The sequence below is a fragment of the Myotis lucifugus genome, unplaced genomic scaffold (assembly GCF_000147115.1).
Source record: "Myotis lucifugus unplaced genomic scaffold, Myoluc2.0 scaffold_121, whole genome shotgun sequence".
In the NCBI taxonomy this organism is placed as follows: Eukaryota; Metazoa; Chordata; class Mammalia; order Chiroptera; family Vespertilionidae; genus Myotis; species Myotis lucifugus.
The window spans coordinates 2,488,335-2,505,361 of record NW_005871169.1 but is presented as its reverse complement, the minus strand read 5'-3'; positions in this window follow the sequence as shown (position 1 = coordinate 2,505,361).

The following is a 17,027-nucleotide window of genomic DNA, read 5'->3' as shown; positions in this document are numbered from 1 at the left end:
GCCCTGCCTCATCCAGCCGGAGTTGCCCAGTCCCCTCAGCCCCACAAGGGAAAGGCAGTTGGGGGCAATCAAGCTGGCAGGGGAGGGCAGTTGGAGGCAATTGGGCTGGTAGGGGAGGGCCAGTTGGGGACAATCATGCCGGCAGGGCAGCAGTTAGGCATCAATCAGGCTGGCAGGGGAGCAGTTAGGGGGCTATCAGGCTGGCAGGCAGAGTAGTTAGTAGTAGTCAGGCAGGCAGGCAAGTGGTTAGGAGCCAGCAGTCAGACATCCCCCAAGGGGTCCCACATTGGAGAGGGTGCAGGCTGGGCTGAGGGACCCCTCCTCCCCCATGCACGAATTTTGTGCACCAGGCCTCTAGTAATAAAATAACGTACAAAATTTACAACAGCTCTTTTCATAGTATGATTCCAGCTGGGTCCATACCCTTGCGTAATTTCAGTTCTAACAAATAGACTTCCTAAAATTGAAAACTTTGACTAAAATGAAAATCTTTTTTTCGTATATGTAGCAAATGAGTAGCACAAATTCCACTTGCAGGAGTTAAAGCATAGGACATTAGGCAGGATACTGGGGCTTCATCTTCCATTAGCAAGATGCAAAGAAAGGGGACAAGTTCAAGTTTCCACATGAAACTGCCCACCTTTTCTGTGTGTGCATCTATATAAAGGATACCTAAATCTATATTTACCTATAGGTGGATATTCTTAAAGACCTTTGCAGGTGGGGAACAATGCTGACACAAAATAAGGGAAAATCCTTACCTTTTCATCTGGGAGATGAGACTAATCCATGTTAGTCAGATGGTGAAATGATGCTAACTGTAAGTGTAATAAACTTTCACCCCTTGAAGCAAGGACAATGAAGTACGGTCATGACAATCTGTCGCAAGACCATGCAACGTGAGCAGGCTATAGGAACGGGTACAGTTTAGGGGGGCCCTGGCCAGGTAGCACAGTTGGTGAGAGTGTTGTCTCAGGTCCAGTCTCCAGTCAGGGCACATACAAGAATCAACCAAGGCATGCATCAATGAGTGGAACAACAAATTGATGTCTCTCTCCTCCCTCTCTCTCTCTCTCCATTCCTCTCTCTAAAAAAATCAATACATTTAAATAAAAATTAAAAAAGAAGAGCCCTAACCAGTTTGGCTCAATGGATAGAGTGTCGACCTGCGGACTCAAGGGTCCCAGGTTCGATTCCGGTCAAGGGCATGTACCTTGGTTGCGGGCACATCCCCAGTAGGGGGTGTGCAAGAGGCAGCTGATCAATGTTTCTCTCTCATCGATGTTTCTAACTCTCTATCCCTCTCCCTTTCTCTCTGTAAAAAAAAATAAAATAAAAAAATAAAAATAAAAAAGAAGAGGGGAGGATATTACCTGAGAGCAATGAAGTTGTAAAGGCAGATTGTGTTTTTCTGAAGGGAAACTCCTTCGGGAAATTTTCTGGATGCTCCAAGTCCCAATTTACTATATTACTATTATGCCCCCTCCTCCAGGAATGATGTGGTCGGCACTTGTAGTTTTTAGGTGTTTATGTCTATCTTTCTCAGGAGTCAATGAGGGAAATAGTGAAATAGTTCGCGCAAAGCCCACCTACGTGCCAGGCATTGTGCTCAGTGATGTTAGCTGCGTGTTTCATGGTTTTTGTTACTGCAGACACTGGGTGAGTAAAGAAAGGATGGGCCTGGTAGTGACCCCTGGTGGGTGACTTCCCATCCTAGTTCCCTTAGGGTGGTCAGGGTCTATGCTTGCTTAGTAACAGTGTCCCCTTCCAGACTCACACGTGTACCAGCTTGGTCAATAGCTCTCCGGTCATCCTACCCTTGCAGGGAAGGAGAGTCATCCTGGCAGTCCTTAGTGTGTCCCCCCAGCCACTCACCCTCCATCTGTGAACAACTGACATGTTGAAAGGCATGAGCAGCATCGCTAGAGCAAATATCCAGGTCTTTGGGCCCTTACGGTACTTTTTCTATTTGGTTTTGTTTTCTGTTCTCTAGCTATTCTCACCATATTCCCCTCCATCTCCTCACCTCACTTACCCCATCTCTTCTTCCATTTCTACGTGCCTTTGGCTTAGGAGGCTCATCCAGGGAAGACACCAGCCTGTGTTGGTTTTCTTCAAGCACGTGACCTTTGTTAATTATTATTTTCAATTGAAGCTATAGGGTTTTGTTTTTTGGTGTGTTTTTCTCAGGGCAAATGAACCAGGATGACCAGTTCTGCCTATATATTTGGAGTGGGCTCCCCACCCTTAAAAAAAAATCTTGCAGCTCTTTCTAAATCGGCCTCCCTGAAATGGAAAGGATGAGCTGGCCTCCCTTATCTGTGACTCTCAGAAATTAGCCCTTAATGAGGAGCCTCAAAGTGGCCCAGCTCATAGGAATTCAAATCTATTTAAGTCTTTTTTTATTTTTATCTTTAATTATACTATTAGCATTTTCCTTATCTTCTGTTTAGAAAAACAAATAAAAAGAAATTATGTTCTCACCACCTATGGTGAAGCAAAGATTGATGCTCGGTTCTTTTATGTAAAACATTAGCTAAGATTAAAGGAGATAAAATAAAGTAGGGGATGGGGAGAAGGAAATGATGACATACAGTATAAGTCTGAAAGAAGTTACCAAGGGGACCATGAAGTCCATGGAAATAATGTGAAAATTGAGTCTTGCTATGTTTTCTCACAGTAGTGACAGCTGGAAGAGGTGGCTGGTGAGTGAGACAAGTGTCTGTTTTAGTTATAACATGCTTACTTAAGATCCACCTTCCCATGACCAGCCTCTGACAAAGGCACCAGGAAACTAAATCTCTTTTCTGAGGTTGTGAGACTGAGGGAGGAAATGTGTTCAGTGAAGGGGGATGGGTGAGGAGAGGGAGGGGGGGAGCTGGGAGGACACCAGCTTTTACTCCTTCTTGCAAGCAAGGATAGAGCAGACACTATGCCTGCAAGAAGGCTCTCCCTCTCTCCAACCCGCTGGACTTCAGTTAAGGTGTCTGCCTTCTTCCTCTTGGGCTGCCATACAAAATGCTACAAACTGGGTAGTGCAAACAACAAACATTCATTTTTCTCACAGTTCTGGAGGCTAGAAGTCCAAGATCAACGAGTCTAGCAGGGACGGTTTCTTGTAAGGTTTCTTTCCTTATCTAATCTCTTCTTATGAGGAAACCAGCTACAGTCATACGTCGCTCAGTGATGGGGATTCATTCTGAGATATGTGTCCTTAGGCTATTTTGTCATTTTGTGAACATCGCAGAGTAACTTATGCAAACCTAGATGGCATAGGCTACCACACCTAGGCCACATGTTACAGCCTATTTCTCCCAGGCTACAAACCTGTACATCATGTTACTGTACTGAATGCTGTAGGCAATTGTAACACAAGAGTATTTTTTTATCTGAACATATCAAACATAGGGAAGGTACAGTAAAAATATGACATAAAGTGGTACACCTGTAAGGGCAGTTACCAGGAATGGAACTTGCTCTGGATGAGTCTGAATGTGAGTGAATGTGAAGGCTCAGGACATCGCTGTACAGCTCCCTCTGCTTCCTTCTCACGGGGTCAGAAATAAAATATAGAAGCTGCCCTTGCTGCTCCGTGAACAGGGATGTGGGCTGGAGTGACTGGAAATACTGAGGAGAACCTGGCTGGGTAAGGCATAGATCACCAGGGGAGTGACTGTCAGGAGGGAGTGAAAGCGGGTGGCCTGTGGATCAGTAAGAATAAAAAATCAAGATGGAGAGATAAAGGAGCACAGGGGATTGTCATAGCAATGTGGTTTTGGCTATTGCATGCTGGAGCAGTGGTCAGATTAAGGAACTTTCTGCTGTACATTTAAAGGGAAAAAAAGGAGAAAGAGTGTTTAACATGGAGAAGGTATAGAACTGAGGACTCGATGTTGCAGATCAGTTTTGGTTCCATTGACTGTGTCTGGTACAGAGGGCTCTCTCTGACATTGGATTGACAGAGGAAATAAATTTTATATATGCTTTACATCATTACAACCTGAAAATATGTCCAAAGTCCAGGGACAGGCTGGCTCCCCACTACCACAGACAGCTTTTATTAAAGCGGCAGAGGCACTTCATACTTGTTGAGGTAGCTCCTGTGGACCTGTGTCCTTGGACAGGATCTTGGGTCCTTGACAAAGAACTTACAGCAATGTACTCTGAAGACCACCAAGCTAGATCTGGGAGACTGTAGCACCCTCTGAGTATGTACCTCTGGGCTGAAACAAGTCAGTGGCCAACTAGGAAGTGATCTGTGCACTCAAAATTGAAGTGGTGTGAGTGAGATGAAATCTACTGCAAAGCCCCATAGGTATTCCTCCATCAGTTGGGGCTGTCGGTCAATTATGCTCCTTGAAACAGGAGATGCAAGTGATGTATTTTCCTTACTGCTACGCAAATCTAGTGAAAGGTTTTGAAAGCATAAATATGAATTATCTATACTAATAAAAGCATAATAGGCTAATTAGACCAGACAGTCGAATGACCTTCCGGACATCATTCCAGACGTCCTTCCAGATGAAGCTGCGGTGGCGGGAGCCAAGGCAGAGGTGGTTAGGGGCAATCAGGCAGGCAGGCAGGTAAAAGGGTTAGGGAAGATCAGGCAGGCAGAGGTGGTTAGGGGCGATCAGGCAAGCAGGCAGGCAAGTGGTTAGAAGCCAGTGGTCCCAGATTGTGAGTCGGATATCCCCTGAGGGGTCCCGAATTCCAAGAGAGTCCAGGCCAGGCTAAGCCCCCTCCTTTTCCCCCTGCATGAATTTTGTGCACCAGGCCTCTAGTAAATATATAAAAATAATAAATCTTGGGCATGGCTCAGGGATACATGATTATTTTTTATTATAGTTAATTAACATAGTTTAACATTTTAACATTTTAAAGAAGAAAATCACATGATCTGCTTGATATAGAAAAAACATTACATAAAAGTCAGCATTTTATCATTATAAAAACTTTTAGAAAAATAGGAATATAAGGGACCTTTCTTTTTCTTTTTTTTCTTAATCCTCTCTTGAGGATATTTTTCCATTGGTTTTTTTTAGAGAGAGTGGAAGACAGATGGAAAGACAGAGAGAAACATTGATGTGAGAGAAACACATTGATTGGTTGCCTCCTGCATGAGCCCTCACCAGGGCCTGGGCCAGGGAGGAGCCTGCAACCAAGGTATGTGCCCTTGACCAGAATCAAACCTAGGACCCTTCATTCCATAGACTGACACTCTATCCACTGAGCCACACTAGCTGGCCTAAGGGTCGAAACCAGCAGCCCAACATCCTGGATTGCAAGAGGGCGCAGGCCAAGCTGAGGGACCCCACCAGTGCACGATCGGGAAGGAACTGTGGGAGTGCTCCAGAGCATGTCTGGCCCATGTCCCCCAGTTCCAATTGGCCATACCCCAGCAGCAAACTAACCTACCAGTTGGAGCGTCTGCTCCCTGGTGGTCAGTGTGCGTCATAGAGACTGGTTGAACACAGCATATTAGGCTTTTATTATATAGGATGGGTGCAGAGAGAGACATCAAGAGAATATGATGGAGTACTCTCAAAATAAACTCGAGTATCTTAGTTAGTTTGGGCTGTTATAACAAAATACCACAGACTGGGTTGCTTAACCAACAAACATTTATTTCTCACAGTTCTGGAGAGTAATAGTCCAAGATCAAGGTCCTGGCAGATTTGGTGTCTTATGAGAGCCTACTTTTTGGTTTTCAGACAGCCATCTTTTTGCTCTGTCCTCACATGGGGGAGAGAAAGAGCAAGAGGTTGCTCTCTGGTCTCTTATAAAGGTACTAATTCCATCATGAGGACCCACTCTCATCACTTCATCTAGCTCTAATTACCTCAAAGGTCCCACAATACCAAAATCCTCTCCAAATACCATCACATTGGGGGTTAGGCTTTTCAACATATAAATTTTGAGGGGGCACAAATATTCAGTGCATAACACCATGTACATGAAAACATGCTTTATGATAGTGTGAGCATTGTTCTAATATTAATTGAAAAATCATTTTGAAAAGGACCCTTAAACCTTTTTCAGGAGGCTTTCTATAATATGGGCCTAATATTCTCCTTCTGGCCACTTTCTTCTTGCACTTGAAGACATATGTGCCTCCTTGAGGAAAAGAGATGATGACTGAATGGTTTTAAGGTCCCTTTAAGAGTTGACAAAGATTTCTTTGAGAACATACAAATTTCATGCCTAATTGTTCACCATCTATGAGCAAGGCTAAATTTATATAAATATACTAGAGGCCTGATGCATGGAGGGGGGTTCCCTCAGCCCAACCTGCACCCACTCCAATCAGGGACCCCTTGGGGATATTCGACTGGGACACCCCTCTCACAACCTGGGACTGCTGGCTCCTAACCACTCACCTGCCTGCCTGCCTGATTGCCCCTAACTCCTCTGCCTGCCTGATTGCCTCTAAGTGCCTCTGCCTGACTGATAGCCCCTAACTGCCCTTCCCTGCCAGTCTGGTTGCCCCCAAAGGCCCTCCTCTGTGGCCAATTTGGTTCTGATTGGTCAGTTTCTATGCCAGTCAGTGTCAAAAGCTCCAACTCCTAGGCAGCCATTGGCTCCTCACAGTTGACACAGATTTGGTTCTGATTGGTCAGTTTCTATGCCAGTCAGTGTCTCTGGGCCTATAAATGGAGCCTGATCAGAAAGGCAGGGCTGATCAGCAGCCCTGGTGGAGGCCTGGAGGAAATGGACAGGCGGCTGTTAGCCAGGCTGGGAGAGAAAGAGAGGCAAGTTCTGATCAACAGCTGCCACAGAGGCTACGGATCAGATCCTGCCTCTCTCTCTGCAGGCCTCTCTCCGGGCCTGATCCACAGCCCCCTAGGCAGTCAGTACTGGTTTGGGGTGCAGGCAGTGGCCCCAGTCAGTGCTGGGTCACCAAGGCAACCCAGTGTGGTTGAGCCTTTAGTAGTAATCAGTAATCTGTCATTAAGACCCTGGCTCTTTATTATATAGACTAGTGGCCCATTGCATGAAATTCATGCACGGGTAGGGTCCCTAGGCCTGGTGGGTGATCAGGGCTGATCTGTGGGGCCTGTGGGCTAGCGGCAGCTCCTGCATTGAGCATCTGCTCCCTGGTGGTCAGTGCACATCATAGCGACTAGTCATTCCACCAGTCATTCTGCTGTTCAGTTGATTTGCATATTAGGTTTTTATTATATAGGACTAGAGGCCCAGTGCACAAAATTTTGTGCACTTGGGGGGGGGTCCCCCAGCCCGGCCTGTGCCCTCTCGCAGTCTGGGACGCCTCGGGAGATAATGACCTGCTGGCTTAGGCCTGCTCTCGGGTGGCAGAGGGCAGGCCCAATCCCTAGGTGCAGCCCCTGGTCAGGCTCAGAGCAGGACCGATTGGGGAATGGGGCACCGCCCTGTCATGCACAGAGCAGGGCGGATCGGGAGGTTGTGATGCCACCCCTAGTCACGCTCAGGGTAGGGCCAATTGGGGGGTTGGGGCACCGCCCCCTGTCACACTCAAGGCAGGGTCCATGGGGAGGTTGCGGTGCCACCCCCTGTCATGCACAGAGCAGGGCCCATCAGGGGGTTGGGGAGTTCCCCCCTGTCACTCACAGAGCAGGGCCCATCAGGGGGTTGGGGAGCTCCCCCCTGTCACGCACAGAGCAGGGCCGATCAGGGGATTGAGGAGCTCCCCCCTGTCACTCACAGAGTAGGGCCAATAGGGGAGCTGGGGCACCGCCCCCTGTCACACACAGAGCAGGGTGGATCAGGAGGTTGGGGCGCTGCACCCTGTCACACTCAGGGCAGGGCCAATGGGGAGGTTATGGCTCTACCCTGTCACACACAGAGCAAGGCCCGTGGAGGGGGGTTGGGGCGCCACCTTCTATCACCCACAGAGCAGGGCCGATTAGGGGGTTGGGGTGGCGCCACTGTCACACTCAGGGCAGGGCCGATGGAGAGGTTATGGCTCTACCCTGTCACACACAGAGCAGGGCCGATCAGGGGGTTGGTGCGCCGCACCCTGTCAAACACAGAGCCACAGGGCAATCAGGGGATTGGGGAGCTCCACCCTATCAGGCACAGAGCAGGGCTGATCAGGGGGTTGGGGTGCCTTCCCCTGTCACGAACAGAGCAGGGCAGATAGGGAGGTTGTGGCCCCGCCCCCTGTCACACACAGAGCCGCAGGGCGATCAGGGGGTTTGGGCACTGCCCCATCATGCTGATCCCGGTGCTGGGAGCCTCGCTGCTCCACTGATCCCAGTGCCGGGAGGCATATTCCCCTTTTACTATATAGAATAGAGGCCTGGTGCACGGGTAGGGGCCGGCTGGTTTGCCCTGAAGGGTGTCCTGGATCAGGGTGGGGGTCCCCACTGGGGTGCTTGGCCAGTCTGGCTGAGGGGCTGAGGGCTGTTTTCTGGCTGGCAAGTGACTGAAGCTCCCAACCGCTCCTTGTTTTCTTTTTTTTTTTTATTCTGGGCCAGCTTTAGCTCTGAGGCCTCGCTGCTGAAAACATTGATACAATGTTGCGGTCTGGCTGGCTTTCAGTCCGGCTGGTTTCTGGGGTTTTGTTTAGCTTCTTATTTGCAACATAGTACATAGTTGCTTAGAGTTGCAGCTGAGAGGCCGGCAAGTTAGGCGGGGAACGTTGGAGTCTGCAGTCACTGAAGCAAGCAAGCCTCCATGCTCGCTTCAGTGCATGGCTGCTGGCCGCCATCTTGGCTGACAGTTAATTTGCATAAGGATATGCTGATTAGCCAATGGGAAGGGTAGCGGTCGTACGTTAATTACCATGTTTCTCTTTTATTAGTGTAGATAGTCTAACATTAACTCTAGGAAGCCTGCACCCTGTTCATTAATCACAAAACCTTCCTCTTCCCATGAATTACCTATTTCAAAAGCACCACAATATATTCCATCTTCCAATTCCATTTAAATATGGATAATATAAACTATCTTTGTATATAGTTTGGTATGTGTGGGGTTGTGGGAATAGTCAACTAATCAAATGATCTCCTCACCACCTCCAGGTAAACTCTTCCCCTCTGTGATCCACTGATCATAAATTGGTTTACTGCAAGAAGAAAAAACGGAAGCTGTCTCAGGTGGTAGACGGATGAACTGCCTATGAAACAGTACAATCAGCTCCAGGAGGAATACATTTAAAATGTTTCTCCCTATAGGGTTTGACGGAAACAGACCATTTTGTTCCAATTGCCATGTGCTTCAGCAAATCATTCTGGCTGTTCTGAGTAGTTGCCTTGCAAGCCCATGAGCTACCGTCTGAGATTTTACTTCACACTGACAGGGCAAAGCTGAAGCAGAATGGCATCCATGCAGTTCCAATCTGTTCTATTCAAGAGTTTGACAGATTCAGACCCAGGCCTGGCTTTCAGTACCATGGAGCAATGACATTTCCTGGCTTGATCATAAAGTTCTCTTGGCAATACTGTGTTGAGTTTTTATGGTTCATCTAAAATCAACAAGTGAGAGTTTATGATGAGAACAACCTTCTAAAATGTTTGATCAGAAAAACTACCAGGTAACCTATTCCACAGCAATTCTGCCTTCACATAATTTATCTAATGGACCTTATTAAAAATAGGTTTCTGTACATAAATTTGAGGCCATCAGAATGACATAAATTTAAGTTTCAAATACTGTTTTATTCGTGTGTATGTTCTAAAAATATGTTGTAAATATGTTCCTGCCAAGGATGGACTACTGTCTTTAGGCCAGAGCTTGAGGAGGTGCAGTATAACATCCAACCAGCTGCCCAGAGAGAGAGAGGCATGCATTTTAAGGTCAAGAGACCCCCCCCTCCAAAACTGTAACATAGACCCGCAGTCAGCAGACTTTCTCAAACATACTAATCAGAGTTGGCAGTAGCTAGATTGCCTTGGGAAGTGAGTGTCCATGCCATCAGGCCCCTGTGTAGCCTCTGAGCCTGCCACTGAGGCCACTCCACTCACATGTCCATTGCTCCAGTTCCAGTGTGACCATAACAGTGGCTGCCTAACATCAATTGGCCGAGTCGTTTTGTCTAAACTTCGCTGGTTGGTGCCCCTTCTGTGGCAGGATGCTTTCTAATGAGCATTAATATGTGATATAAAAATCTTCATACTTTGTGCATATGCCTCTACTCCAGCCCTCCTGTGTCTAGCAACCCAGTCTCTTTCTTTATAGACCCTTGGCCAGCCAGCCGTTCTATTGGACTCAGCCCAAGACTCTATATAGCTTCACCTCAGGCTATTTCTCCACTTGCATTCCTACTCTTTACACATAGATTTTTTTTCCTTCTCAATATCTTTCAAGGCCACCTCTGAAAGTGGCTACAGTAGACCCACTAGGCATTCCAGCTTTTTATACCCACAAACTGAGCCAATCCCTCTGTAAACCAAGTGCAAGTTCTGGCTGGTTGTATGACACTTCGCCCCCCACATGGCAACAGGTGTGAGCCTGGGAAGGAATGCTAATACCACCACACACAATGACATGGGTGTCTGAGCTACCTTCTCCAGCAGCTTACCTGTGCTCTCTAGTCCTGCTCAGATGCAATTTCGGATGTACCATTTCCATCTTTACTGGGGCTCATAATGGGAACCGTTCCTCAAAAGACAAATAGTTCTCCACTGCAGACGATAGAACCTTCTGTTAGAACCCAGGGCATTTCTCCTACCAGGGCGTTCCATGAACTACATACACGCTGTATCTTCACTCATCACAAACCCCTCCAACACTGTGGAGTCAGCAGGATTGCATGGCCACAGCATCAGGGCTCTTGTACAACAGCCTGGGCCGGCCTCTTCCTATAGGGCCCCTTCCTGCAGGGCCCCTTCCTGCAGGGCCTCTTCCTATAGGGCCTCTTCTTGCAGGGCCTCTTCCTATAGGGCCTCTTCCTGCAGGGCCTCTTCCTGCTCTGGGCTGCACAAAGCAGGCAGCCTTCTGTGTTACCTGGCATTTGGATCACAGCGGCTTCCACAGCCCAAAGAAATCTAGCAGGTTTTGATTGTATTCTCTTTATTAGAGAAAAGGATGTGAGCTGCAGTAATTGTTTTTCACATTGGAGGGAATATCCAGGCACGCTCCTGACCCCTGGGCCCCAAAACTTTGCTGAAGTGACTCTCACAGGAGTTCTGTTCCACCCTCTGGAGTGTGTGTTCTTTATCAAGGCCTCCAGGGTACCAGCCACCTCTTCCCTCAGTCCCACAGCATGGCAGCATTGGTGTGGGGGTCCATGGGATGGCCTGTGGGATAGCTGGGTTACACCATGACTGATGGTGGGAGAGTTAACAGAAGCCTGGAGCAAAACTGTAAACCAGCGATTTTCAACCTTTTTCATCAAATGGCACAAATAAAATAATTACTAAAATTCTGCAGCACACCAAAAATATATTTTTTGCCGATCTGACAAAAAAAAATAGGTATGATTTTGATTCATTCAAACTGGATGGCTATTGTTATGCTGACTATTGTCATTTTATTTGTTTATTTTTTTTTATTTGACAACCTAAGGTCAGTACCCCTGACGAAATAATCAGGTGTTGCATGTTTTAAAAATTCTTGCAGCATACCAGTTGAAAATCGCTGCTGTAAATGAATGTTCCTGTCCATTCCATGTGAATGCAAACTATTTCTGATCAGACTGGAAAAACATCCCCAGCCCCACACTTGCCAAATCAATGGCTGCACATCATTTACCCGAGGCATTGTTAACCTGCTTTAGCAATAATGCCCCAGCCAGCACAGCAGCTGAAATCGGGGTTAATACTTGTCTGAGAGTGCAAGTCAGTCACAGCCGTTTCCTGGATGCAGTTGGTTTCTGCAAGGCTCAGACTAGAGAATTAAACGAAGATATGATAGAGAACATCACCCTTGCATGCCTTGGTTTTTAATGGTGGCATTGATCTTTGCCATGCCCCTGGGATGAGATATTGTTTGTGATTTACTATCTTGAATGGGAGGGTTCACAGACTTCCACTTGGTCTCCCCCAGCTCTTAGTCTGTAGGCCACGGGCTCAACGTGGGGATACTCCAACAGTCAACATATCCATTTTAATTATATTCTCAGGGTCTGGGGAAATGACCAGTGGTGAGTCTGTGGACCCCCTGTGAACTGGACCTGGTTCAGAATTCTGTTTATTTCCTGGCCCCATAAATCTCCCCTCCAGCGGGGCCATGACAATGCTTTCATCTCTGGGTACCATTGTCAATTCAGGACCTGTGTCCAAAAGTCCTCAAGAGGTCTGGGTATTCTTCTTTATAGTCATTCAGGTAAGTAACTGCAGGTCCCTTTGGAGGAAGGACTTACAATAATTACAGGAATTATTGCTGCAGCATTTCAGGGTTCTTTCTCCTCGGGCCCCAGCCACCTCTTCGGTCAATGTGTTCTAGATCTCAAAATTGGCTCAAGTCTGAGATCTGAGCAAGGAATCAAAGCTGCATTGGGTGATGCCATTAGCCCTCTGCTCCTCCATTCCTGCCTTCTCTGGTTTGTAGAATTGAAGAAGCATCCCTGTTGGCTGGCTGGCTATTTTGCTCCTAAGAAAGCCAGGGTCTATTAACCGTTCCACAATTTCCTGTGGCTCAAGCCTCTTTGGCGTCTCTTCCAGCCTTGCCAGTCATCATGGAAATTGTGGCTCCCTGGCTTCCGATGGTTAAGGGACACCTCATGGCTTTATCCTCAGGTCTGAACATAAGCCCAGCTCCGTGTCTGTGTCACCTACCATCAGCCCTGGCCCAAAGACCTTATCTTAACCACTGTTTTCCTGACCACTCTTGGTCCTAACTGTGTCTGGTCAGGTCTTCCAAGAAGTAAAAGTCAAGACAGGATTAAATGAACAAAAGATTTATTGGATGAAATCCCTGTGAAGGATAAAAAGGGCTGGAGAAGAAGTAGAAAGGAAGAACCTTCAGTCTACAGTGCTGGTCCAAGATCTGTGAAAGGACCGAGGGAAGGGAGAATGGGTTAAGAGGAGCTTCAGATGACAGTGCTGCTCTAAAAAAACGTCTTGGCTAGGCCAGTGGGAAGTCTTGGACGAAAGTTGTCCATTAGAGGTATCTTGCCTCTGTCAAATCGTCCTGTCGCAGCACACACCATGCTCAGTCATCGGCTGGGAGTGGCCTGGTGGTAGCATTGGCTGAGAGTGGACTCGGAGGTGCATCCTGAGTGTCACAGCTGAGTGTCATCAGCTACGCTCCAGTCAGTTCTTGTGAAGGGAGTTCTGAAGCTCCACTGTCACCTTTCCCAGGACCACACGATAATTCTTGCTAAAGAAGAAAATCTGGAGCATAATCTGCAAAGAGTCCTCTGAGCTTGCGATGAGGAAAAAATATTACATTATCAGACAGAGCAGTGTCTGCTGCTTTTTAATTCTCTATTTTATTAGACTATGCCTGGCTCTGTGTTTGAAGAAAGAAATCCATTAACTTACCCATTTATCTTTTGATGGCCTCCTTTTAGCTACATGAAGGCCCTGCTAAAGTTTTGAAATGGTCATTTTTCTTTAATATCATCATATCATCTCAAAGACATTTTCCTTGACTTTCTTCTTCACTTTCTATTCCCTTACTCTATTTTTCCCCAATACACTTATTATTGTCAATCATGTTATTACATATATGGGTGTTTGTTTACCTGATCACTTTTCTGTGTAACTTCCACAAAAGCAGGAACCTCCTTTGTCTTGTTCACAGTCATATCTTCAGTATTCAGCACACACACGCTTGACACAGTATGTACTTAATACAGTAGGTCCTTGGGTTACGTCGGAGATCCAATCCTACGGCGTGATTTTCGCCGTAAGTCGGAACCCACCTACATAAGCACCTACGTCACTCACATGGAGCACATACACAGCAGTAATGAAGTGAAACAGTAAAAAAAATTTAAAAGAAAGATAACAATTCCTGACCTTTACTTGTGGTAAGTAAATAATAAAAAAATAAAGTACATGTGTACATACGTCGAAATGATGGAACTTTTTTTTTATATAAATAAATGGGAGATGGCGACATAACCACGAAACGACGTATGTCGAGTCTGATGTAAGCCGAGGACTGTCTGCATATGATTATTGAATATATACATCAAATCCTACCAGGCCAGCCCTGGCTGGGTGGCTCAGTTGGTTAGAGCATTTATCGAGTGTCCCAAAAGGCGGTGGGTTCAATTCCCTGTGAGAGCACATACCTAGGTTGTGGGTTTGATCCTCAGTTGGGGAACGTACAGGAGCCAACCAATAGATCTCTCTCTCTCTCTCTCTCTCTTTCTCTGTGTGTGTGTGTGTGTGTGTGTCTACCTTCCTTTTTCTAAAAAAAATAATTGCATACTCAGTGAGGATTTTAAAAAAATAAACTTACCAGGCCAGCCTCTCCCACACATATCTAAAACCAGTCCATGGGTTAGGAAATGCAATAGAGAAAAGATGTTCTCCTGGTTATGTTATAACTCATAATAATCCTACAAATCAAGCAAAATGTCCCCGTTTTACAGATAAGAAACAGGTAATATTCACAAAGTCATCCAGCTAGCAAATTAGGAAGCTGTGACTTGACATCAAATCCAAAGTGTGTGCTCTCAAGCATTATAGGATACCAACAGCAACAACCCCCCAAACCTCGCTTGCAAATAGATGAGTTCCAAGAAACACTCACTCCATTTCCAAACTTCTTGAACAGAATGAATCTCACCATCAATCGACATAATTGCTAAATTACAAAACAGGCGTTGCGAGTAACCCTAAAGCACTTCTAAATTTTCTCGCTAACAACCGATTACATCCTCTTTTGCAAAGTAAGTAAAATTGTTTGCTATTCAGGCCTCCGAAGAGCTTAAATGTTCCATACAAAATATATGAGATCTAGAGAACCATTAAGTCATTACCTAGTGCCAGATTGAATGTTACAGTGTATTTTTCTGGTATTTTAACCTGTCTAGCAGCTAATGACTCGGAAAGTGTTCCTCTTATTTAATCCCTCTCAAAATTTTTTCCTCACCAAGAAGCTACTAATAACTTCCCTTGTCAGGGAAGTTAGTCTCTTCAGATACCTGTCAAATGATTTTATGTGATTAATCTAAAGCAAAGGTTTTTTTTAAAGAAGTAGCAGAATCATTCTGGAAAGCAAACAAGAAAAAGCACTCAGCTGGGAAGTGTCGTTATTACACATCCACTACTGCCAGGAGCACGAAAAAGGCACACAAATCATACACCAGCATCTAAAATCAAATGCACGTCAACTTACATTCTAGTCTTCTGTTAAGCTGATAAATTATTCAGCCTTCTTACACATTTAATAACTCTCTGAAACAGGTCCCAGAAAGTATTTGCATATAAAATATAATTTGAGAATTAAACAAAGCTTTGGTAGAAGGCTACAGTCTTATCCAAGCTAACTCTGACAAAAATATTCAAAGCAAGCTGTCCATCCTGATGATTCATTCCCCAGTCACTTACCTCAAAGGACAATTCTTTCTGGATGGGCCTTGACCATCCTGGTACTTGCCTAATTCCTGGAGAGTGAGGTGGGCTTGATTGACCAGCAAGAGGGCTTGATGAAATCTGCCTTTAATATCCTCAAATGTTTTTTTCCCAACCTCTGCACAGAAAGATCTTCTTGGGAGGAGATCCTTCATTTGGATCTTTCCCATAAATGTGTGTGTGTGTGTGTGTGTGTGTGTGTGTGTGAGAAAGAGAGAGAGAGAGAGAGAGAGAGAGAGAGAGAGAGAGAGAGAGAGAGAGGAGTTGCTTTTGGGTCGTTAACACCTTTGAAGATATTTATCTCAGAAGATTGTGCCAACAAAATGAAAATGTAGAAGAAACCACTGCCCATTCTTCCATTCTTCACAGACAGTTAACAACAGGCAGAATGGCAGGGCAAAAACCAAGCGGTCTTTGTGGTGCGCAAAGAAATACTGACATCTGCTGGTGGGTCTGGAAGGCACAGGCCTCTCCCAAGGGTCCCCTTTAGCTGTTCGGAATTAGAGGGATTAAAATCCAACAGACAAAATCCAGAACTATTCTAAGAAAAAAAAAATGAACTTATTATTAATATTGACTATTTCTATTATTTATTATACTTGTTTTATCTACGAGATAGATAATCATTGACTAAATCCCTACACCCCAAATAGTTAGCCAGCAAGACCCACGGTCAAGGCAAGAGTAAAATGAACCAAATTCCCTACTAACTTTTTATGATCTCAACACATACATCTTCAAAATCAGTGCTTCTAAAAGCAGCAAGAACAATGGGACGTGATGGTGCTTGGTCAGAAGATGGACCTTTGTTCAAATCCAGGGACCTCCACTTGGCTAAGTCATTTCTGCCAGTTTAGTTAATTTCCCAATATTCCCAGTTGAAAAAGAGGATTAAGAATACTCACATTATGCATATAAATAAGCCTAACCAATGGACACAGACACCAGGGGGGTGAGAGCATGAATGGGTGTGTGTGTGGGGGGGCGGTGTAGGGGCAATGGGGGGATAAGGACACATATGTAATACCTTAATCAATAAAGAAAAATTTTAAAAAATACTCACATTAAATACTCAATAATGGTGTTGTTCTATTTAAAGGACAGGAACCATCCTGGGACCATTTGGTTCTTGACTGACCAAGCTGGGACTGAGGAGAGTGCTTCTCAAACTTTGGCACACAAACCACCAGGGAACCTGATTAAAATGATGATTCTGACTCAGGTACCTAGAGGCCAACTCTCCACGGAGCTCCTGGTGCTGCCTTGGCTGGAGGGGACAGCCCTGGGGAGCCTCCCACGCCCTCAGGTGCTCAGGAGGGTTGAAAAGTTTCAAATGAACGTAAACAGTTCTTAACACTTCAGTCATTCTAATTCATGGATGAAGAGTCATAAGAAAGCTCTGGGAGAAGAAGAATTTGGAGGATGTAGAAAAATTGAAAACTTCATCCTCAGCCTTAGGAAGTCTTATGGATTCCACTTCTCATGAGAGACACGAGGAGTTTCGGTTCTGAATCAAAACTGCCCCCAGAAGAGGGTGTAAGCACAGCAGTTAATTTCAACGCTAAGCTTTCTGTG